Here is a 24,783-nt window from a genome sequence, read left to right as displayed (position 1 = left end):
CCAGGGCCAGGGGCTGTGCTCTCAGCGGCCGGGCCGCCCCACCCTAGCGCGCACCCTGCTTCTGGCCGCACGCCCGGGCCTGGGGCTGGCGGCTCAGAAGCGAGGTGCCCCTCGGGGCGCCGCTTGGGGGTCAGCCAGGCCCGCGGCTGCGTCACCGCGGCACAGCGCGCCGACCTCCCCGAAGCCCCGCGCGGCCCGGCCCGTGGGTGGGTGCTGCTGTCCTCCGGGCTCCCGCGCGGCGATGCGCGATCTCAGTGACGCGGCGCACGGACGGGCAGTCGGGCCGCGTCGGCTCAGACCAGCGCCGCGTGGGCCGGCGCGCCGTGCACCGGCAGCACAGGGCCGCCCGCAGGACCCCCGGGCCCGCCCAGCCCCGCTGAGCACGTTCCCGCGCCGGGGTGTGGGGGAGGCCGGGAGGGGAGGCTCCCTGGGTGGCCTAGCCGCGCCGCGCGAGCGAGGAGGTGGCTCAGTTTCCCTCCTACAAGGTGGACCGAGTCCCCCCTGCAGCTGTGGGAGGCTAATGAGTCAGTGTTTGTAAAACGCTTTCCAGAGCAGATGAAAGGGGATGGGGGGGCTGCCCACGGGGGGGGGCGTGGTGGGCTCACACATGCACACACACGCACGCGCACAGCCCCACACACGCACGGGCCGGGGACAGCCCCTGAGCCCGCGGGCCCCGCGGGGGGAGCGCCAGGACTTGGGCCGGGGGAGGCATCCCCGGGCTCTGGATGTCTGGGCCTAAACGCGCTCCGAGTGAACGTCCCCGTGCCCCTTCCCGCCGTGCGACGCACGCTGGCCAGCTGGGATGGCACGCGCAGCCTCGCCCCCCACTCCCGCGCGGCTCCCGCCCGGGGTGCCGCCCTGTGCCCCGGGGAGGACGGGGTGGGGGGGGCTGCAGAGCACAGCCCCGCGTCTGCAGGTGCCGAGTAGACGCAGGGGCCCCGGGAGGAAGCCGGCAGCCGACGGCAGGCCACAAGCGCCCACGGGATTTTTAAACTTAAACCGCAGAAGGGGCAGAGGCCGCGGGAAGCCATCCAGGCCCCGCCCCCGGGAGGGCGGCCCTCTCGGACTGGAGACCAGGGAAAGCAGACGGGGCGGGGCCCGAGGTGAGGTCGCAGCCACAGGTCACGCGCAGAAATAGCCTCTGAAATGCCAGATTCAGCAGAGAAGCCACCTGCCCGGATGCTGCCCGGAACTCCCCCTCCGGGCCCGGGGGCCGCGTCCAGCCTGTCTTGTGGCCGGAGGGAAGCGGCCCCTCCCGCCCGGCAGGAACCCAGCGCCTCGGCCCATCCATCACTGTCAGGGCCCGGGCGCAGCCTGGCTGCCGCCGCTTCCGCCGCGCACGAGGAGCGGAGGGTCCTGGGCTGGGGCTGGCACGGGCGCGCAAGCCAGGCCGCGGTGCCCTGCCCAACGCACGCTCGCCTCCTTCTGGGGTCTCGCGGCCTGCCGGCCTCTCCTCCCCGCGGCCCGCTGGACGGAAGCCGTGCTGTGACAGGCGCCCGGAGCCGGCCCGGCCTCCTCGCTGAGGGCTCCCGGCTGGCAGCCCCTGCCCTGGGCCCCCTTGGGCCCAGAGCCTGGGGGGGGCCTGGCGTGTGGCCCTGCCCGGCGCTGGGCCGGCCCCGGAGGAGAGGGCCGTGCCTGAGGGAGCCGCAGGTGTGAGGGTTGCCGCCGCCCTGCCCGTGGGCCCGGCACTCTCCCCAAGGGCCCCCCAGCCCTGCCCACAGCGGCCGCCGGGGCCGGGGCCTGCGTTTGTCCGTCCATCTGTCCGTCGGCGTCTGTCTGACCTCCGGGGGAGCCCCTCCCACACCAGCCCGGCAGCTCCCAGCGGGGGCCCCGCAGAGGCTGGGTCAGCGTGTCCGCCGAGGGCCGCGGGGCGAGGGTCAGGGCGGCCTTCGTGTGCGACCCCGCAGAGCAGACCCCAAGCCATCGGCGCGTGGGGGGCACTCTCAGGAGCCCCTGGTCAGGAGGGGGAGAGGCTTCCTCTGCGGGGGACAGCGTGGCAACGCCTCGCAGATGCAGTGGACGGAAAGCAGGCCGGGCGCGCCTGCGGCGGTGTGCAGACCGGCGGGCCCGGGGAGGGCGGCGGGTGCCCCCGCCGGGCCCGGAGGACGGCCTGTGCCCTCGAGTTCACGGGCTTGCGCCCGGCCCCGGGCCCAGCTGCGGGGTCAGCGACGACACCCCGACCTCCTGCACCCCCGGGTGCCCCCGGAGAGCGCGCACTTGGGTTGTCTGGGGCGCGAGGCAGCAGTACCGGCCTCTGAGACCGGGAGCCACAGGGACCGAGGGCCGCGGAGCCTCCTGCTCGCTATGGGGCGGGAGGCTAGGGCCCAGGGGGCTGAGCGTCAGGCCCCGCCCCGATGCCCGACCGCGCTCCGGGGGGCTGGACACCACGTCCGCACGGTGCAGAGCACCGTGAGGACGTTAAGTGCCCAGCTGGGCGGGCTGGCAGCTGGGGACAAAATGCCACAGGGGGCGGCAGAAGCAGTTCTGGAGGCTGGATGTCCAAGGCCCGGCGCTGCCCGGCGGGTTTCTGCTGCGGCCTCTCTGTCTCGCAGATGGCCGTCCGCCTGCCCGGCTGCCGGTGCCCGCGGGTCTGCCCTCCGGGCACCGGCACAGGCCGGGCTCCGGCGTCTCTGCCCCTTCCTGCAGGCCCCCTGTCCTGCCGGGTCAGGCTCCGCCCGCGGCCGCACCTAACCTAACCACCCCCGACACAGTCTCGGTGGGGCCGAGGCTGCTCTGTGTGATCTGGGGGACACCGGTCAGTCCCCGGCAGGGAGCCGAGGGACTGGCCGCAGCGCAGGGGTGCGAGCCAGGAGCCGCCAGAGCCCGTGCCAGGAGTGCGGGGCCCCCAGCAGCAGCTGCGCGGTCCCCAGGGCGGGGCTGGCGGCATCCTCGTGCCCGGAGCCTGCGGGGGCAGGGGGGTGGGCAAAGGTGAGCAGGCCCATGTGCCTGGCCCGCCCCCCGCCCCGCCCCGTTCTCTCCTCACCGCAGGGAGGCCCCGCCCGCCCCTCCTCCAGGAAAGGCCACTGGTTGGCCCCCAGCCCTCCTGCTGGCCGAGGGCGGGTCCGCTGTGCACCCAGGACGTTCTGGCCCAGCCTCTCCGCCAGCTGCCAGGCACAGCGGAAGGACAGGCTCCGGCCCCCGCAGGGCAGGCAGAGGCCCTTGGCCGCCCCGCTGGGCTGGCCCTGGGCTGACGCTTGAGCCCGGACTCAATTGCTCTTTATCCACTGCGGGGCCGGGGGGAGGCTGGGGAAGAGCTGAGGCGCGCCCGGCCCGCAGCCAGAGGCCGTGAGATGCGAGGTCACGCTGGGGTGCGGCCGCCCCGGCCTCCTCTGTCCCGAGCCAGCCTCCGAACGAAGTCCTGTGTGGCGGCTCTCGGGGATTCCGGCTGCCTCTTGGCCACCACCCACCCTCGGGGCAGACCCTGGTTGAGATGCACACAGGAGAGGCAGGCCACCTGCACGGGACCCACGGCCGCACCGTCCCAGCCCTCCAGCCTCCGTTCCTTCCGCAAAAAGGAGCCGCCCCTCAGGAGCGGGGCGGGGGGGGGGGGGCGCCGCTCCGCCAGGAGCACGCGGCAGCCGCTCGTGATGGCGGCTCCCGGCCGGCGCCCGCCTAAGCCGCAGGACCCGCGGTCCTGCACGCAACGCCCGGCGCTCAGAACTCCCGCCGGGGCCTCTGGGCTGGCGGCGCAGGGCGGCCCCAGCCCGGACAGACGGACGGACGGACGGACGGTGCCCCAGGGCTGAGGCACCTGGGCGTGGGCCCTCGCGGCCCCCGTGCCCCCGGCAGACAACGCGTGAGCAGCAGGTGAAGGAGGCGTGGAGGCGGCCGCTGGTCTGTCCACGCCACAGAACACTGTGCCGTGACAGAGAGGGGTGAGGGGTGCTCCCCGTTGAAGGCCCAGACGAGAAAGAAGAAACCGCGGCTCCGCGCCCGTGAAGCGCTGGAAAGGCCCGCTGACCTGAAGCGGCGGCTGGCGTGGGGGCCCGTGGCTGGTGGGCACCTTCGTGGCCTTGGTGTTCGTGCTGGCTTCCCGGGGGCACCGCCCGGTCAGGGCTGGTCGAAGCCCACACTCTAAATGCCTGCACCTTCCCGGAACTGGGCTAATAGGGTCGTCACGTGAAGATTGCCTCGGGCTCGCTCCTCGCACTTCACACCAGGGGGGAGCCGGCGCTGGACTAACGCCACCCCGCGAGACAGGACCAAATGCGCGGAGGACTGAGCGCCGGCCTGCGCCCCAGGGGTCGCGGGGTCAGGTCCCAGCAGGGTCCCTGGTTGGGAGCCTGTGAGGAGCAACCAGCCGACGCTTCTCTCCCTCTCTTCCCCGCCCTCTAACGATAAATAAAATCTTTAGAAAACGAGAAGAAACTTAACAAGAGTGACCTCCTGCCCACTTGGCTCTGTGGGGGAGGGGCGCCCCCCCCACGTGGCACCCGCATGCCCGGTTCCCGAGCCGCTCCTGGTCTGGATGTCGCTCAGCGTCCTGCCAAGCCGGCCGTGGGGGGACCCAGAGAAGGGCACCGGGGGGCCCTCTGTGCTACCCGCTTCCTGTGAATCCACGGTTATTTCAAAATAAAAAGTATTTAAGGTAAGCGAGTACACCGGCAATCTCTTAAGGTCTTCAAGAAAACACAGATGGGTTTTCCCTATCATTTCTGTGGTTTAAAAAAAAAAAACTGCTTTCTAAAAACATTAGAAACTATGTAAATTACAAACTGGGAAAACATCTTCAAACCGCATCATGGGCCTACGTGGGAAGCCCCAGTGTAGACACGGCTTCCACACACAAGGGGACGGCAGACGCGGCGGCGAAGTGGCCCCGAGGCCCCGCCCCGGCCCCGCAGCCCCTCGGCTCCAGCGCAGTCCCGCGACCCCGGGTGCCGGCGCCTGCCTGCCCGCCTTCCGTGGACCTGCCCGGGCCCTCCCGCGGGGTCCGGCCAAGGGGAGCAGCTCCTGGGACTCCCTCCGGCCCTCACCGACAGCCTGCCCTGAACACGCCGGCGCCGGCCCGCGGGTGCTGCCCATGGGCAGGGGCTGGGCTGTCTGGACCACGACCCCGGAGACGTGAAGGGCGATTGCAGAGCCGGCTGGCGAGAGAGGCTGTGCCCAGGGCCCGCCCCGGAAAAGCCTCTCCGGAAGGTGGTCGAGCGCGTGTCCTGGGCCGGGGGCCTGGCTCAGGCGTCCAACCGAAGCCCCTCGCTGCCCCTGGGCAGGGCTCCCGGTGCGGGAGGTTCCTCTTCCGGTTCAGGAGGAAACTGAGGCCCGGGACCGCGTCCCAGGAGGGGGGGCAGGCTCGGCGTCCCCGAGAAGCTCTCTGCCTCTCCCTGGCCCTCGCCCACCCCTCCCCCGAGCTGGCTAGTGGGCCCTCCCCGCTCCGGCCCCAGCTGGGCCCCAGGCCCCTGGGAGCTGGTGCTCCGTTCTGTGCCTGAGGGCAGGGTCCCCCAGAGACCAAGGGGCCTCCCCCTTCCATCCCAGGCCGACGAGAGCCAGGGTTCCTCCGGCTGGGGACCCGCGGGCCCTGGCCCCTCAACCCCAGGGGCACCCTGCTCGGGCCCGCCCCCCGGCCTGGCCACTCCGGCCTGGGACCGCCGCGGCCACTGCCCGGCCCTGAACCAACAAGCAGACGCCCTGCCAGCGCTGCCTTCTCCCAGCGGCAGCCCCGCCCGGGCCCACGGGGCCTGGAGGGCACCGGGCCACGCGCAGGTGCAGGCCGGGGGCCGGCTGGGGCGGCAGGGCTGTGACCCACGGGGGTGCGGGAGCCGCGCCGCCCCGCCCCGCCCCGCCCCGCAGTGCCCCTGTAATTTGGGAGTGACATCACCCCATCTCGGCTGTGTTTGGTGAAAGCTCCCCGTTCACAGGAGGAGGGTGAAATTTGTGGTGATCCCAAAATAGCCCAGAGAGCGGCCGCCACCCCAGGAATGCCCGGAAGCCACGCCCACCCAGGGCAGAGGTCGCCTGGCTCCCAGGCCTGCGATGCTCTCGGGGGCCTGAGGAAGCTTCCAGAAGAGCAGCGGGGGCAGGGCCCGGTCCACGGGAGCCACGGCAGGAAGCCCGCTCCGGAGACTGACGCGCGGGGGCAGGGAGGTGGGGAGGGCCACTCCACCGCGGCCGCCGTGGTGTGGGGCGCGTGGCCGCCGAGCTGGGGGAGGACAGGCCCGGCCGCCCCGGCTGCTCTGTGGTCCTTTGTCAGGGCAGCCCCAGGCCACCTGCTCGGCCCACGGTGGGTGAGCACCTGCCCTGCCCTGGGCGCCGGGCAGGGCATCGACCCCCGCCACCCACCCCTTCCCCTGAGGGACAGGAAGCCCCAGCGCAGACCTGAAGGGCTTGCCAAGGTCACACGTGCCGCCACCAGCCGCTCACGTCCTGGTTTCTGTAAACTGGGCCTGGTCCTCGCCCCACCGCCCCGGTCCTCCCCTCCCCCACCCAGGGCTGCGTGAGGGTCCGGTGAAGCCAGTCGGGCGGAGGCTGACACCCAGCAGGGAGGCGCAGGCGCTGCCCCGGTCCCCAGGGCGTCAGGAAGAGGGGCGCTGGGGACCTCGGGAGGCGCCTGGGGTGGGGAGCCGGGCAGAGGCAGGCGGCCGGCCGGGTGCCGCGGGCCACAACCCTCCATCCCCTCTCCGCGGCTTTTCCTGTCGCCATCGACGCCCTGAGAGGGCCCGGGCGCCGCAGGGAAGGCCGCTCTGGGGCGGGGTCCCGGGATGCACCCCCCCGACACCCGGTGGGGACAGGTGGGACGTCAGCTGCCTCCCGAGCCTCCGTGTCCCCTCTCTGAGCAGGTTCGAATGACAGCGTGCTGAGACTCCTGCCGGCCCCCCGGCTGGCAGAGCAGACGGACGGACGGACGGGGGGGGGGACAGGGGGCTTCGTGGCTCAGGGCGGGCTCGGCACTGACGGCCGACCGTCCCCGTGGCTCCCGGGAAGGGGCCTGCTCCACGGGCTTCCTGCCCACGGCCGCGGGGCAGCTGGCAGGACCCGTCCTGGCCGCCCGCCAGCCCCCGACCTGCCTGGGGGTGACTCCCGGCGCCGGGCCAAGCGCAGGCGCCCACCCCAGGGCCCCTCGCATTCTTGGCTGTTGTTTCCTCTGACGCGGGGTCCGCGGGGGCGGGCAGAGCCGTGCGGGGAGGGGTCTCCGAGTGGCTCCGAATCCTGTGCGGGGAGAGGCTGCCCACACAGGGGGGCGCGGAAGCCCCACTTCCAGGACCAGAGGGGCCCCACGCAGATGCATGAGGAGGCAGGGCGTTCCCTCGGGCTCGGCGCGGAGCGCAGACCGTGGCCAAGAACCAGGGTGCAGGGAGGCGGGCAGCGCCGGTCCCCAGGACACGCAGGGCCGGGGCGAGGGGCCGGGGCGCCCTGGCCTCCAACCCGACAGAGGCGCTGGCAGGGGCGCCCGCTCACTGGGCAAAGGGCGGCGGGAAGGGGTGCGGCGGGGGGCCCCTCTGGGCTCGGCCCTCCAGGCCGGGGGGCCCCGCCGCGCCCGGCCTCCCCCGCCCGGCCATCAGCAGGGCCCTCGGGTCAGGCGCAGCAACAACTGCGCCCTATTTATATCGTCGGCCTCGCCGTCCGCAGTCTGCGGCCGCAGAGCCCGCCCAGGAATTCCACCAAGATCGGTTTACATTTAAAATAAATCTTTCCCTAACTCGTGAGTCTCGGGAAGCGCAAGCACAGGTCCAGATCCGACATGGGCCTCGCTGCTGGACGCTCGGGGGCCGTGGCCCGGCCAGAGCGGTCCCCGGCGGGCAGCCTCGACCCTGCCTCGGTCTCCTCACCGGGCTGGCCCTCAGCGGCCTCCCGCCCTCCAGCCTCGGCTTCCTCCTCCTTCACAGGGGCTCTCCCCAGCTCCGCCCACCGTGCCGGCTGCCCTGGAGACCCCCCAGACACACGCAGGGCCCACGCGGCCTTCTTTGCAGGGGCGCCCGGCAGAGGGCAAGGGCATTGAATTCGACATCGCCAATCCCAGCTCCTCCCTCAGACGCTCCAGGCCTCCTGGCCCCGGGAAGGGGTTTGGCACAGGGGGCGGTGGAGGGGGGGGCGGGGGAGGCTCAGAGTTGGTTTGGGAACATGAAGTGCAGGCCCCTCGGCTGTGATGGGCCCCCAGCAGTCCGGCTGGGACTTGGTCCTCCCTCCCGGGGCTGACAGGGACGGCAGGGGCCCTTGGCCCCCAGGACCCTGCTGTGGGGGACCCCACCTGCGCCCCACCGCCATCTCGTCCCTGCCTCTCACGGCCCTGCCCAGGCCATGAGGATAAACCAAACTGCCCCCAGCGCCGAAGGGCAGCCCGACCCCCAGAGTCTGCCCGGACAGGCCGTCCCTCTTTGGCGGCGCGGGGCTGCCGGTGGGTGGACGCGGAGGCCCGGGCCGCCAGAGGCAGCGCTGGGCACGTCTTTGTTTACTGGGCGGCTCTGAGGGGCGGCCGCTGCCACCTCGGGGCTGGAATGCTGGCCGCCTCCCCCGCTGGGGCCAAGGAATCTGGTGGGGGCATCCGGGCCTGGCAGTGCATGCGCCGTGCGCCAGGAGGGGAGGCTGAGCGGCCCCACGCCCGCCCCCGGCCCGCCCCCCGCCGCCCTGAGCCCCTCCCTCTATTTCCTAACTTCCCCTCAAAGCCCCGCAGCCGGGCCGCAGGCGCTTCCTGACCGGCCGGACCTCTGGGCCGGGGGCGGGGTGGGGGCAGCCCTCCGGGGCACTCCAGCTCCGCCTCGACAGGTGCGTGTCCGTTTCCGGCCCTGGCTGCAACTGTCAACCGTTTCCTTCGTGGGCCACCCCCGGCCTCTGCCCGCGGCCTGCCCTGCGCAGCCCTTGGCCGGGACAGGACGGGCCTTGTCCTGCCAGCTCCAAGTTTGGAACCAGCTGTGCCCTCAATCGAGCCTCCTGCCAAGAGGCCCCTGGAGGCCAGCGGGGCACCGAGCCAGGCGGAGGGGAGCCGGGGCCGTCCTGCGGCGCACCCAGCCGCATCCCGCCCAGTGGCACCTCCATGGCACCTACTGCGTGTGTGCCTGACTCGGCCGGTGCGGCAGACGCCTGGGGGAGAGGCGCCGGCCGGAGATGGGCACCTACTAGGTGCCGAGGGTGGACTCCAACCTCTAACCCTGGACGCGCAGTCTCACCACTGAGGGGCCCCAGGACGTAGCTGGGAAAGATACGCCCGGACCGGGGAGGCCAGACCTCGCCCCGTGCCAGGCTCCCGGGAGGCGGGCCCAGGAAGGCGGGGGGCCCAGACCCTCCCACGCCGAGGTCTCTGGCCGCGGGCTGCAGCCCGCACCACCCTGGGGGCTCTCGCGGTCTGTTCGGCACCTCCGACAGACTCTGGGGGCTCCCCTGCGCGGCGACCCCTGACCAACCCCTACCAGACGCCTCCTGCTTGTCGCTAACACCCAGGCTGATGCTGGACCGAAGCCTGGGCCCCCGAGCACCCCACGGGCCAGGAGCCACAGCCACTCAGTGGGCAGAGGCAGCCGCACACGGTGCCCCCAGCCGGACAGCCCTCTCCCAGCACCCCGCCCGGCCCCCGCTCCAGCTGGCCCGAAGCCCCCAAGGCAGGCGCCCAGCTGAGGCCCTGCGGGCTGGGGGTGAAAGACCCCACTTCCCACACCCTCCGCGCGCAGAACAGGGCCCGCGGCAGCGGGAGAGGCTGGAGGTGGGGGCGGCTGGGCCAGGACTCCAACGCTTAGTCACAGGCTCCCAGACGTGCACCCCCAGGAACGAGAGGAGAAGCTGCCAGCGGTGCCGCGCTGAGGTCGGCACAGGGTCGGAGCGCCTCCCGAGGTCCCCGCGCCCGCAGCTTGTGCGGCCAGCCCAGAAGCACCGCGGTGACGTCTGTAAACAGGAGGCTGCGGCCCTTCCTGGGGCGTCTGTGGGGTTCGACCTTGTCCAGGGGTTCGACCTTGTCCAAAAAGAGAGCGCCATCTGGGAGGCGTAAGGAGGATTCGCGGAGGTGCACCCAGCCGGGAAGGGAGGGCAAGCCCTCGGCCACCGCTGGCCACTCTTCCGGCCCCAGCAGTGACCGGGTCTGTGCAGCACAGGGCCCTCGGGAGGGAGGAGGGCACCGGCGTCCGGCTGTGCTGGGGGCAGGCGGCATGGCCTCTGGCACGTTCGCATTTAGTGATTTAAAGGGGGGGGTGTCCGTGCCGTGTTCGTGCAACCAATCTTTCCATTGGGGGGTTTTAATGTCTCCTAGGAGGCTCCTCCCCAACCCCACCCCCCAAAACAGAGGCCTGGGAACGTATCCGCTCACAGCTTCCCACGAGGCCAGGGGCACAGCAGCCGCGGCCACGTGCGGCCAGCAGCGCCAGGGACACGCGGCGGAGGAGGCTGTCGCGGGTGTGGCCGGCAGGCGGGCAGGTGGCCCTCGACCCGTGGAGCCCAGGCCCAGAGCCCGCAGGGCCTGGTCATTGGCTCAGGGTCCAGGACCCCAGCTTGGGGGAGGGCGCCTGCCACCCACCCCCAGTACTGCAGCCAAATCCAAGCCAGAGAGTGCGGGAGGCCCCTCACAGAGCGGCATCCACAAGCAGGAGGGCTCAGGCCCGAAAGCAGAGGCTTCGGGCAGGCTTGTGAGAGCGCCCCTCTGAGCTAAAACTCAAGCCCAAGATTCTTAGACCAAATTTCCACCCCAGCGCCAGGGCAAGCCATGCCAATTCGATAGACCCCCCTCCCAAACAGACCACCTTCACCCCCAAATGCCTGGGATGTGAACAAGGGCCTGTGGGGCTCAGTTTGGGGAGGCGGGGGGGGGTCTGGGGGGCTGAGAGGGGAGCACGGGAGCAACCAGGCACATGGGCAGCCAGGCCCAGCCCCCAGCTCCAGCCCGGCCGAGCGCCGGGGCCCCGGGCGGGGCCGCGGCAGCGGGATGTGCGCCCGTCTCCATCGTCCTGGTGGCCGTCCTCCGCTCCCTGGCTGCTGTGACCCTCAGTTGGCTGAAGTTGGGGTAGGAAATATGCGTGGAGCACGTACGAGGTGAGAACAGGAGGGACCCTTCCCGTGACAGATGACATGGTCCCCCCCACCCCCGAACGGGAAACACCGGCTGGGACCCGGGGCCCCTCCAGCCCGCACTCCCCAGCCCGCGGGCTGCCCGCTCGGCGGCCCCTGCAGCGCTGACGTGGCCGTTGGCCCTGGGCCGGGCGCGAGCAGGTGCTGGCGGGTTTACCTCACGGCCCAGCTGTGCACAGGCCGGCGGCCACTGTGCCGATGGCCGGGCCCCACCTGCCCCAGGCCCAGGAGAGGGGCCGGCGCCTGGCTCCCTCTGCAGCCCTGAGCCCGCGCAGTTGCCGCTTCGTGCTGCGGGTGACACGCCCACCGTCAGGCGCCTGCACAGCCCCTGGGGCCACCAGCGGCCTCGGGGGCATCCGGGCAGCAGCCGACACACCTCCCGCGAATAAAACAAGGCCTCCGCGGCGGGGAAGGCACCACAGGAAGCAGCTGTGTGCTGCGGGCCGCATGCGCGTTTCCACGTCTCCCAGCCGGCCGGCTCGGCGCCCGCGGCACCCAGGCCCCTGGCTGTCTGCTGACAGTGGGACCCTCGGGGCCGCAGACAGGAGCGTGGCGGGGGCCGGGGGGCCGGTGACGTGCACGCATGGCCACGCTCGCAGAGGCCTGAGCCGCCGAGCGCCCCGGGGCCGGTGGCCGGGGCGGGACGTGAAGTCCAGTTGGAGACCCGGGCACGGCCGTGACCATGGACTCGGCGGAGACGCCTCGCGCCCGCAGGACACACGCAAGAACATTGCCGTCGGTTCCGCTCGGACCACCCAGAAGGGAGCACACCCACGTGTCCGCCACCCGCCTCACCACCGCCACCGCCACCCCAGCCCCGAGCCCATATTCCCGGGAGATGTGGGTGACTGCTCTCGGGCGGGGGGGGTCCCCAGATACGAAGCTCCGAGAAGCACCTTTAGAACTTGCCCTCGGCTCGCAGGCCCCGGCCCCGCCCGGCCCTGGCCCAGCTGCGTTCCCAGGCCCTGCGACGCGTCCGCCGAGGGCCGGGCTAGCGACCGTCCCGAGGTCCTGTCTTCGAAGCCCTACACAAACCACACGTATGTACCTGGATGCTCCTCCTGCTTCCGGACGGACCCCAAGATGTTAACTTCAGGGCGGTCGCGTGACTCGCGCCGCGCGCCCGGGGCCCAGGAGCCCACGGGCAGCAGCCCCAGACCCAGAGCCCCGAACACACACCCGTGTAGCGCCCGTCGGCATCGGACACCAGAACGGCCCCGCCGGAGGGCGACGAGCTCCCGTAACACTTTTTACAAGGCCGGTGGCAGAGTCTGTGTAGGAAACGGTTCTGTTCACCCCGGGAGCGGACGGCTTGGGGCGCTCCGGGCCGCTCCCAAGGTGAAGGCGCCGGTTCCGGCAGAGCCCTGGGGGCCGCAGACTGAAGGAGGAACCGGGTGTCACGATGCCGGGGACCTTGCGCGCCGCTCCCCGGAGGCTCCCTCTGTCCTAAACACTGCCTGGCCCTGGACACAGGTGCTGTCCCGAGACCGGCCACGGAGGCCCCGTCGGCCGCAGGAGAGGGGGGGCAGGACAGCCGGGCCCCGCACGGCGCCGGCACCGCGGGAGGGGGCCACCCCCGCGGCACCACCGCAGCCCTGCCCCGCGGCGCGCACAGGGCCCCGCGCTCAGGAGTGACCCCACAGCGCGTCGTGCACGGCAGGACTGGTCCCAGGGACTGGGCGGCCGGACACGCCCAGCGCGGCTGCCCAGCGTGGTAGCACCAGCCCCGTGTGGCTACGTACATTTACACGAAGTAAAAATAAACGTGAGTTTAAACATTCGGTCCTCGGTCACACAGGCCATATATCAAGGGCCCTGTAGGCACACGTGGCCGGCGGCTGCCGTGCCGGACAGCAGCTCCGTCCATGTGAATGACACACCCGTCATCCGGGAGGCTCCGCCGAGCGCCGGTCCGGAGGCGAGAAGCTGGGAGGGGCTGCGTGGCGTCTGGGCTGGGGGCCGGGCGCTTTCCCAGCGGCTGCCGGAGCCGAGGCCCACAGCCTGGGCGGCTCAGAGCAACAGATGGCTGTTCTCTCCATCCGGGGGCTCCGGGGGCACCGGCTCCCGCTCCCCGGGGCCCGGGCACTCCCTGCGCCCTGGGCTGGGAGACACGTCCCCGTGGCCTGCGCCCCCGTGGTCGCCTGGCGTCTGCCCAGCCTCTGTCCACGCTCCCCACTTCCCAGCAGGCACCAGGCATGGGGTGAGGCCCTGCCCAGTCCAGCAAGACCCGCCGGAGCTAAGGACACCCGCGGAGGCCCCGTTCCCACGAAGGCCGCAGCCACGGGGCCGGGTGGGTGCGAACTCAGAGGGACCCTCAGCCCAGCGCCTGCCCAGCGGTGTCCAGGCCTCTGGCCCCCGGGGCGACATGTGACGGACGGACTGTTCCCATGCCAACCGTCTGCTTCCGCTTCCAGGCCGTAAGGTCCCGGTGGACACAGGGCGGGGCCACCACAGCCCACCCAGGGCCTGGCGTGGCGCACGCTCCCCAAAACTGCGGCGTGACCGGGCGAGCGCCACGGGGTGCTGCGTGGGGCACGTGCGGTGCGCCCCAGCCGGACAGCTCCGGACCAGGGAGGAGACAGGGTCAGCGTCCACCCGCGTCCGGGTCTGGGTCGGCCAGGTGACTGGGTGGGCTGCTCCCCCACCGGAGCCCCCATGTTCTCCTCTGGACAACAGAGGGCGGCCCACCTTTCTACGTTGACCTGCGGGGCGGCCAGTGAGCCGATGGCCAGGGTCTAGTGGGTCCCCACGGGTCTCCAAGCCGGTGTTGGACAAGGACGGTCTCAGAGAAGGGGCTGTCTTCACCCCAGCAGCGCAGGCCCCAAGGCCGTCTGCCCCCGTGGCAACCTGGAGGCCAGCACAGCCCTGAGGTCTGCGACCGCGCGGCCCCTGCCGGCCCCTGCCGGCCCCGGGGAGTCACAGGGCCTGGGAGGGGCCCGCCGAGAGGGAGGCAGCTGGCCGCCCAGGAAAGTTCTGGAAGGCAGCCGCCCCGGGGCGGGGGCTGCCCAGGCCAGGGTGCACGGTATCCCTCCCTCAGGCAGGAGCGAGGCCGGAGGGCTGGCGACAAAGCCCTGGCAGCCCCCGCCCCGGGCCGGCCGGGGTTTCCACGGAGCGCGAGCCGTGTCTTACACGGTGAGACGGCAGCATCAGTGACTGAGAACGTTAAAAATAGCTCTGCCCGCCCCGCGCCGCTCCGAGTTCTGTGGGAAAGAGCCCGCTGGCGGGAGGGCCGGCCCCACGGCCTCTCACTGACCCGGGTGGGGGGGCGTGGGAGGAAGTCTGGCCGGCGGGCACCCTGGGCTGGCGAGCGGCCCCCAGGCCCACCCCGCACTGCCCTTTGGTGACGAGGAGGGGACCCCGCGCGGCTCAGAGCCCGTCCCAGCCTGCCTGGCCCCTCGTTCTTGCACGTTCTCTGCCAAATGTGCCTTTTCCCAGCCTCTCCTCCAGGCACCATGTGAACGTGGAGGGAAAAGTCACACACAGTCCGCGCGCGTGCACACGCTCAGACACAGAGCCCTCGGCGTGCTCCTGGCAGCAAGCGCGGAACAAATCTGAGGTGGCGTTAAATGCAACGTGCCACGCGACAGGAACTTCCTGGTGCTTGTGGGACAGCAGGACTTGGGGTCCCCGCTCCGCGCCCTCCCTTGGCCTCCGTCCTCGGAACTGTCCCTCATGGCTGCAAGATGACCGCCACAGCTCCGGGCACCCCACCCTTATCCATCAACAGGCCGCCCTGCCTTGTCCTCTTTGACAGCCGGGTGCTCCCAGGAGCCCTCTTGTCAGGAGAGCACAGGGTCTGGACGTGACACCCGTGGGCTCCGTCCTCCCGGGCGACCCCAGGGGCTGCTGGGACGGCGCGGGACAAGGCTGGGCCTGGGCGCCCGGGCTGCGCGCGTGGCGGCGCCGGGCTCCTCAGGCCTCCCTCCAGCTGCGCGCCGGCACCGCAGTCGGGGCTGGGCGGCCTCTTCCGCCCGGGAGCTGTGTGGTCTCTTCTGAGAAGGAGTGTTGTCACCCCGTCATGCCCTTCCTCGGCGGCGTGGTCCTGCCCGGGGCCGGCCCACAGGTCTCGTGTTAGGAGAGAGCCCGGCCGCGCTGACCGACCCGGCACCTCCGCGGCTCGGCGAGGGCTCCTTCTCACTCGCGTGAGGCCCAAGCCGATGCCCAGGTCGGGGACGGCAGCCGAGCGGTCACCGAGGACCCAGGTTCCCAGCGGCCACAGCTCTGCCCTCCTTGGCTCCGCCCACTGCTGATGGGAGGGGCGGAGGGACACGTTGGGCCGCGCCCGGGGGCCAGCCCATGGCGGTCTCCCCGCCGGCCGCCCACCACCCCCTCATGCGCCGGGTGACCCGCACGGTCCGCGGCAGGAGCTCAGGCCCTCGGGACGGCCGGGCTGCCCCAGCGCTCGGGGACAGGCCTCCGTGAAGAACGCGCCGTTTTCGAGAACCCTGAAGAGGACAACCGGGGAGCCAGAGTCTCCAGGGATTGGCTCCCGGGCCTCGGGGCGGGGCAGGGAGCATTTCAAGCCGCACGTGGTCCTTGCAGGACAGTGGCACCAGCACCGGGCGGTCGTGAGGGGAGGGACGCGAGAGGAGAGGAGCGTGTCCGCGCCGTCTGGCCCGCTCCGGCCGGCGTGGACGTGCCGCTGCCCCCAAGCCCGGTCTCGGCGGAGGCCTGGCCCCCCTCCATCGTCGATCATTTCCACGACTCGGGGAAGGACTGAGCTCAGGGGTTGTTGTTTGTATCACATTAAAACCCAAAATTAATTCAGCCATTCCTCCTGACCTGGAAATGTCGGAGAGATGAATTATTCATGTCTTTGAGATCCATTCTCCCAAACATGTGCAAGAATAAATTGGGTTTTCCTCCTAAAACGCGGCTGTGAGTCTGAGGAGGAGGCTTTGCAGGCAGAGACCACAGGGCTCCCCCGCCCCCCGCAGCTCAGTGTCCAGGGGAGGACCGAGTGCGGAGGCGGCGGGGGTCCTGTCCCCGGCCGAGGCGGGGCAAGTGGACGTGGCTGGGAGGGGGGCCAGGGGCCAGGGCCCCCAGTGTGCCCTGCCCAGTGGCCTCCTCAGACGCCCTTGCCGGCACCCCACTTGCCTCGTCTGTCAAATGAGCTTGCGGGGCGGACGACGGCCCGAGGACCCTGCGGGCGCGGCCAGCGGAGCCTGTGACGTGCCGCTGCCCGTCCTGCATCCTCCAACTCTCCCGGGGTCAGGGCCCGGCCCCGCCCTGGGGCAGGCAGCTCTGCCGGCCCCCGCCCCCCGAGGCAGCACCCTTTCAGGTGTGGGGAGGGCCAGGGTGTCCAAGAGCTTTCGCGGGAGGGCGGGGGAAGGGTATGGAATTTTTATTTTATTAAATCCCGGGGGTATTTTTGTCTTGGCCATTCTCACAGCTGCGCGTGTCTCCTTGTGGGTCTTCTGTGCACGTCCCGGATGCTCTCGGTGTGGAACACGCCGTCCTCGGTGGGGCGTAACGTGGCACGTGGGCAGCTCCCGGTGGTCGGCACCAGAGTCTGAAAACACCCACGAAGACGGAGGAGCCGCTCTGCATCCCACGGGGTCTGCTGGGCAGGTGGGGGCGGCCCGCACGCCTCGGAGGCCCCTGTGCGGAGGGCTGGCCACAGGGCGCTTCCACCCCGGTCCCAAGAGTGAGGGCAAAGGGGTGCCAGGCACCCGCCTGCCTTGCGGAGGCCTGGCAGGCCCAGCCGGGGGGCAAGGAGCAGGCCCAGGAGGGGCCGGGCAGGGGAGCTATCGGGCTGGCCAACTCCCCGAGGGACCTGGGAGACGAGCGGCCTGCCCACAGCGGGCCACCGTCCCCACCCTCAGGCCACGGGAGGCAGCCACAGCTGCCCACAGAAATCCCCCGGCCACCGTGTCCCGCATGGCCCAGCGCGGCGGGCCCAGCCACCACCGCGAGCCAAGCGCCTCTCACCCCGTGGGGGCAGGAAGGCCACGCGGGGCTGGCATGGGGGCTCCCTGTCCCCCAAACCCCCACTTCAGCCCACGACTATGTGCCGGATTAATGCTGGACGTTCTCCCGTAGCGGCGAGTGCCATGAAGGCAGGGATTCGGTGGTACCCGGGCCAGGGACAGGCCCCCGGTAGGCGCTCGGAAATGTCCGTTGGATGGATGGGTGATACGTGGATGGATGGTGGACGGATGAACAAATTCGTGGATGAGAGACGCTTGGGACCAGAGCAGCCGCTCCACCACGATGCCCAGCTGGGTTCCCGCGGGGGGCCCCCCGCCCCCACCTCACACGGGACCACCATCTTCCCTTGGGCACCGGCCAGGGCCTGCCCCACGGGGGACGCAGGCTGGCCTGGGAACATGGCCGTGCGCCGCCGGGCTTCCGGCCTCGGATGCCTCGGGGCTGCCCGCGGGAACGTCCTGTTTCCAGGACAACCCGCCGCCTCCCATGCCCATTTCTCAAGAGAGGAAGCGGAGACAGCGAAGGTGCTCTGCCAGGCTGCCGCAAGACGCGGGCACCGGGGCGGGCACGGCCCTGCCCCGTCGGCGCCGGACACGGCCTGTCTCAGGCCCGCACCGCCCGGGCCGCGCCTGCTCAGGCCACGGGCAGGGGCCGCCGCCTTCAGAAGCCGGAGCGGAGGCCGGCAGGGCGGCCGCCCCACGGGGCTCTGCCCCCCGCGCCCCCACCCCGCCCCGCACCCGGACCCCGTCCCCAGACAGCCACGCGGGCTGCTTCGTGCCGGAGCCGCTCGGCCCCGTTTGGTGAGAAATCCGCTTATTGTCTTCACTGCTTGGGAAGTTATAATCTCGAGGCTGCAGCTTCCTAAGGCGTTGCCATGGAGACGAATTTTCTGTGATAAATAAAAGTATTCTGGGGTCAGGAGACCTCAAGCAGAACTAGGACAGATTTTGAGGAGGAAAACGCCAGAATTTTTGAAGCGCATGACACGATGATCTGAGCTGCCTTTTCCGGAGGCGGCTTTCACGGCTGCCGGGGGTCTGGCTGAGGAGCCCGGCCCACCTCTGCCGGCGGTGCCGTCTCCCCGTGTCCCCGCACCTCCCCACGGTCAGGGGCTGGCCCCTGCGGCCGGGCGTTGGAATCCGGTTACGTTCCGGGGCCGAGGCCGGGGGGAGCCACGCGTGGGCTGGTTCCCAGGGGTCGCCGAGGCCGCAGGAAGGGCCCGGGACGCGGCTGTGTGTCCTCAGGCGTGCCCCTCTCCCTCTCTGGTCCTGGAAGCCACGGGCTCGCCCCAGGATCCTGGGCCACTCCTCCCGCTGCCCAGAGCACTCAGGGAACCCGGTGCTGCCGGTGGAGCTTGGGATGGGGTTGGCCTCCCAGGTGCCCGCCCCCAGCGCCATCCAAGGGGCTCAAGGATGTCCTTTGTTCCGCGTCCCTGCGGCCAGCGTTCAAGGAGGCGGGGAGGCAGCAGGAAGGCACACGGGGCCGAGGGGTCTCGGACGCCACCCAGGCAGCTCAGGCCAGCAGCCAGGGGCTGTTTGCCAACGACGCCCCCCCACAGACAGAGAGACGGACGGACACACAGATGCACGCGCATCAGGGAAACAGCCCTCGGCCCCACCCCACCCTGCACCGCCCGTGAGAAAGGAGGCCCCAGGGCCCTGAGCTGCCCGGGAGGGAGCGGCTCTGGGTCCCCGGTCTTCCCAGGGTCGCACCAGGAAGCCCAGGGAGGGCGCTTCAATCTACGGACAGGCAGGGAGAGAAGGGGAGGTGGGAGGGAGGAGGAAAGGGAGGGTGGGGTCTGCTCTGGGGGGGCGCAGCCCGTGGGGTGTGGACCCTCAGCTCTGCCCCATTCCTGCTTCCCCATCCGTAAGGGTCCACGGCACAGTGACAGCGCCCGGCCAGGCGGGCCTCGAGGTGTCCCAGCGGAGGCCCCCGAGAGAGGTCGCCTTGGCCTGCAGAGGCCTGTGAGCCAGCGCCCAGCACTCCCGCCCCCCCCCGGCCCCGCCCCGGCCCCACCCCCACCCAGCTCTGCAAGGGGGACGCTTCATTCACTCAGACGCGCGCATGAGGATGCGACCCACACAGACGGGGCCGCCCACGCCTCCGCCGGGAAGGGCACGGGGCGCACATCCACAGCCGGGCCGGCGGGGGTGCCGGCTGCCGGCGCACAGCAGGGCGTGGCGAGGACCGCGCGGCACACGCTCCTACTTCTCCCACTTGTGGAAGGACTGGGTGCCCCGGCAGCCGGCCAGACCCCGAGGGAGCGGGGCCGTCTCCACGGCCACAGCCACATTATGGCTCACGCAGGGGGACCCTGGCGAGCCAGCGGAAACCGTGGCTTGAGCAACGTGCAACAGCCTGGGAAGGTGCCCTTCTCGCAAGCAGGAGAAAGCAGAGACAAATACAGGGAACGTCCGAGGGAAACACAAAGGAAAACACCCCGCAACTCCCGGGGTGCAGCTAAAGCAGCCCTCGGGCGAACTTACGGCTGCAAACTCCCGCCTCACAAACAAAAGGAAGATCTCAAATCACCAACTTAATCTTCCATCTTAAGGAGCTGGTTGAAAAGAGGAAGCTTGGCCAAAAACAAGAGGAAGGAAAGAGTACAGAGTGGAGGAAAATAAATTAAAAAGAGAGCAGAAAAAAGGGAATATTAATAAAGCCAAAAAAAGTTTCTTTGAAAAGATTAACAAAATTGATGACCCTTCACCTGCACTAACCAAGAAAAACAGACTCAGGTGGGAAAAGGGAACATCACTCCTAACCTTTCAGAAATGGAGAGATAAGGGGACAGTCTCAACAACTGTTTGCCAAGACATGAGATAAACTAAATGAAATGGACCAATTTCCAGAAACACACAAACTACTGACACTGACTCATAAAAGAAACGATTCCAAGAAAAAATCTACCCTCAGGCCAAGAGGTGGAATTCCATCGAAAGGCTTCCTCCAAAGAAAGGGCAGGCCCGGGCCCTTTCACTGGTGGATTCTCCTGAGTGTCCAGAAGACGAGCTCGTGCCCGTGCTTCCCAAGCCTCCCAGACAATGAAAGAGGAAGGGACTCATTCCCACAGAATGGTGTTTATGTGCTAATAGCAAAACTGAAAATAGCACAAGAAAAATAAACCAGACCACAACCCTTCATGTAGAGCCATAAAAATCTTCAACAAGTTATTAGCAGACCAAACCGAGCCACACCTAAAAAACAATAATCATACCCACAACCATGTGGGCTCTGTGCCAGGAATGCAAGGTTGGTTCAACAGACAAACGTCAGTTGTTACAACAGACACTATATTAATAAAGAAGAAAAGCAGGGTCGTCTCAGTTGACGCAGGAAAGGCATCTGACAGAACACCCAACCCGGCTTCATGGTTTAAAAAGACCACTCGACAAACTACAAACCGAAGGGAAGTCCCTCGCCTGGAAAAGGGCGTGGACGGAGAGCCGGGGGCAGGGCAGGGCCGTCCGCGTCCAGTCAGCGCCGCCCGGAGGCTCTGGCCAGGGCAGTGGGACCCACGAAAGAAGTGAAAGGCACCAGGCCGGGGAGCAGGAAGGAAATCGGCCGATTCGCCTGTGGAAAACCCGCAGAGGTGCCAGCGGACACACTCGCGGAGCCGACGCACGAGTCAGCGACGGGGCAGGATGTGCGGCCGACACGTGAGGCCCCCGCACACGACAGACCGCACGCGAGCAGCGGACGATTCAAAAATTAAGACGAGCGTTCCATGTACAATGGCACCAAAAAGAATAAACTACTTAGAAATAAACTTAACAAAAGAATCGTGACATTTGCACATTGGGAATTACAAAAACGTCATCGAAAGAAATCGAAGACCTTAAATACGTGGAAACATGCCGTGCTCACAGGTTGGAAGTGTAACATGACGGTGGCCGACCGCCCACGCTGGCCCACAGACGGGACGCGACCCCGTCTGGATCCCAGGCTTCCGCCTGCAGAAACGGACAAGGTCACCCTGAAACGCAGAGGGAAGGACAGGAACCCACAGGAACCACAGCGGCGCCGCCCAGGACGACGGGGGCTCGGGCTCCCGGCTGCAAACCCGCCACCAACCACGGGAACGGAGGCAGAGCGGCCCCGGCTCGAGGCAGCCCCAAGGGTTGGCGGGGCCCAGCCCAGGCGGGAGGCCGGTCAGCTGGCGCCCATGCCCTCAGTGGGAGGGGCCGCCTCTCAGAGCAAGGACAACGGGATGCCCACGTGCAGGACAATGACATCACACCCCTATGTCACACCGAACCCCACGCCAAGTGGATCAAAGGCCCAAATGTAAGCGCTAGAACTATCAAAGCCGTAGAAATGAATATGGTCAGAGACGTTCCTCGCTGTACCACCTAAAATCATCTTGTGTACAAAATTTCGGGCCCCTCTGGTCTCCTGCAGCCCGACCCCACGGTTCAGTCCCTCACAGAGGGGGGAACAGCGGCCCGGCCCCGGGCGCAGCCAGGAGACACAGGGTCTGCCCTCCCCGAGACGGGGCCCGAGTGAATGAGGGGACCCACCCACGAACGCGCGTGCCTCTGCGCCCTGGAGCCAGGCGGGGCTGCGGCCTGGCCGGGGCTCCGGTTCAGGGGGAGGGCGGAGGGGAGCTGGCTCGCCAGGCTGCGACGGCGGACGGGGCGGGGAGCCCCGGGCCAGGAAAACCTGGGGCAGCGCCTCCGAGGTCAGGCTGAGTTCGCGGGCGCCGCGCCGGGGGCCCGTGTTGAAGGGCGACTGCAGCCCAGGTGCGGCCGCCTCCCCGGCCGCAGGTCTCGGCAAGTCTGCAGCCCTGCCTCTCTCCGGAAACACAGCTGCAGAAGGGCCCGGAGCCCCTCCCCGGGAGCTCAAGGAAACCCCGAGGGGGCCACGGCTGCGGCGGGCCTGGCGCTTTGTTCTCCGGGCGACCCCGCCTGCCCTCCCGGAGGCCCTGGCCCGGGACCGGAAAGACCCTGGAGCAGCTCGACCAAGGCCGGGCTCCCCAGGCCCGTCCCCGCCGCCCCGTCCCCGCCGCCCCGGCTCCAGTCCCCCCTCAAACACCCGAGAAGGCGCCGTGGTCCCACAGGCCCGAGCGCAGCTGCACAGGACAGCACGCAGCCAGGCCCACGCACAGCCGGCCCCCCTGCCCAGGCCGCGCGGGGCCCACACTGCAAAGGGCAGGGCCTCCCCAAGCCGGGAAGCCCCAGGAGGGCAGGCTGCCCCCGCCCCCGCGCGGCCGTGTGCTCCGGACAGTCAGGGGGACCAGAGGCCTGACACGGCGGCCTTGAGGGCCCGGAGCCCCCCAGGTGAGGGTCAGGGGCTCACGGCCCCTGCTCCACGTGGGGCGGGGGGGGCAGGGTTACGGCGTGTCCCTGCCGGGGACGGCCCAGGAGGAGCCTGGGGGGCTGAGGTCGGTCTGCCTGCCCTGCGCTCCAGGACCACAGAGGCCTTCTGGGCAGCGCAGAGCCAGGTGGCAGAGAGGACCGCGGGGGCCGGGGGGCGGGGGGCTCCGCTCCCGGGCGCTGCCATGAGGGTGTCTGGTGCACGGCGGGGGGGGGCGTCCTCCCACGGATCGGCAGGCCGGGGGCCAGACGGTGAATACTCCACATTTTTTGGCAGCTCAAGGGCCTGGTTGGAAACAGTCACAGTTTTATTCTGCAGAAACCGCACGCTTTGCGTCCCCAGCCCCTCGGGGCGCGGGGGTGGATTCCAGCCCAGGACGCCACTGGGGCGGGGACGTGGGGTGACAAGCTGGCTCCTGCAGGCTGCCCCCACCCCCGAGGTCGGGCTGGGCCCCGGCCCAACGCTGGGGTGCGCCCAGGGGCCCCGGTGTCAGCCCAGCCGCGGCGACTTGGGGTCTGGGCTGCCAGGCACCCCCAAGGACCCAGGCTCTCAGCAAAACTGGCTGCCACCCCCTCGGAGACCCGTCTCGGGGACCCAGGAGGACTCAGCCCCAGCCCTGCCTCCCAGGGCCCAGGCTGGCAGGGAGAACGCAGGGCCCGCCGACGGCACGGCCAAAGCAGGCGTGGGCAGCGCGCGGGGCCCAGGCGCCCCGAGGGGCATGGCCCGGGGTGAGCGCAGCGAAGCCTCCACCCTCTCGTCCGAGGGGCTACGTGGCCCACCGGTCACCTCAGCCAGGCAGCCGGGGGTGAGGGAGGAGGGAAGGGTCGCTCGCCGCCGAGCGGAGCGGAGCCGTGCGAGGCGGGTGCACGGCCGGGCCTGAGGCCGGCAGCCCTGGGGTCTGGCTTCAGCCCACGCCTCACCCGCTCTGGTCTTCAGGGCAGCTCCATCCTCACCCGAGACTCCTTCCCAGCACCGCTAACAGTGCCAGCAACGGTTTCAGAGACCAGAGAAAGGGCCCACCCGCCAAGGTCGCATGGCAAGGTCACCCAAGGTCATGAGATACCCAAGGTCACATGGAGAGCCGCCCAAGGCTGCGGTGCTGGGTGGTCCAGGATAGGGCAGAACCCAGCAGAGCCTGGGCCTCAGGCCCCATCCCCCCAGCCGCAGGGCCTGTCCCCGGTTCCAATTCTGTCCTTGGAGCAGCCACGGGGCGCGGGGGCAGGGGCGAAATCCGTGTCTGCAGGGCGGGGGGCGGGGGTGTCGCCTGGAGGCAGGGCGGCCGCCCTGTGGAGACCACGTGTCTGGTGATGTGGGGGTGAGCCCGTGGCCCCCGGCCACGCGGGTGTCCCCACGCAGGGGCACCGCCCGATCCCTTGCCCCTTTGCTCTTCATTTAAATCAGCGTTCTTTTAGCAACACTTTACTGCGGCCAGAAACGGGCTGGGGGAGCACCAGAGCCACCTGGGGTTCCAACACCTCGCTCAGTCGACACAGACCCGGCCGCGGCACTTCCCGCCCGACTGATGCCGCCTCAGGGAAACCAAGGCCACGGGGGACAGCAGGCCGCTCGGACCCGTGCAGCGCCCCCGGGGCCCCGCCGCGGCCCTCCCGCGCAGGCCCCTCGCAGGCGGGAGGCCCACCAGAGCGCAGCCGTGTCTCCAGGACGGGGTCGGCGAGGCCGAGGCCCGGCGCGCCCGGAGGCTGCCAGAGCCTGGCCTGGCCGGCAGCCGCAAGATGTTCCCACGGCCCCGGGGCCCAGGCAGGCAGCCGCCCTCCAGCCAGGTCCGCTAGCCTCACAGATCGGACACCGAGGCCTGGACAGACAGAGAGGGGCCCCCACTTCAGGACGCCCCCGTTGCCTGCAGCCCGGACCGCCGACCCGAGGCCAGGCGGGGCGGCCAGGGGGCCGCAGGTCTCCGAGCGGTGGGCAGGTGGGCGGGTCGCCGCCCAGAGCTGCAAAAGGGAGGACACGCTGGGGCAGGCGTGACACGTCCGCTCAGGGAGGCGGCTGAGCCTGAGAGCCCAGCAGGGCCCCGCGGCCCCGCCTCTTCTGCACTCAGCACAGCGCACGCGCGCTGACCCTGGGCTGCCTGCCGGGGCTGCGGGGCCCAGCACGCGGCCGTCCGCCGTGCCACAGGGCGGCCAGCGGGCCCGGTCCCCACTGCCGACCGCCCCCAGCAGCGCTGGGGCACTGGGGCCTCTCCTGGCGGCACTGCCTCTTCCCCAAGAGCATGTGTGGCCTTCCCTCTGCGTCGCTCTAAAGGGTGGGCTGCTCACCCACTGGCAGGAAGCAGAGCCACATTCCTGGGGCATCACAGACACAAACCCAGAAATGACAGGTTCCTGCATCTATCCTCCGATGTCACGGGCACAGCTGGGCGCGCAGCACAGGCCGGAGGCCGGTCCACCGCCCACGCCGGGGCGCTGCCCTCCAGGGGCCAGGCCAGGACCCGGGAGTCGGCCGCCCCGCCCACCCCTCCTTTCCCAAGGCGCTGGACCGAGGCACAGATGGAGCCGCAGGGAGTTCTCTGTAAAAAAAACCTGCCAACGC

Source organism: Pteronotus mesoamericanus, unplaced genomic scaffold (assembly GCF_021234165.1).
Source record: "Pteronotus mesoamericanus isolate MK-2021 breed Mesoamerican mustached bat unplaced genomic scaffold, CSHL_Meso_final contig_1, whole genome shotgun sequence".
Classification (NCBI taxonomy): Eukaryota; Metazoa; Chordata; class Mammalia; order Chiroptera; family Mormoopidae; genus Pteronotus; species Pteronotus mesoamericanus.
The sequence above is the reverse complement of the archived record's forward strand: the minus strand, read 5'-3'. Positions refer to the sequence as shown.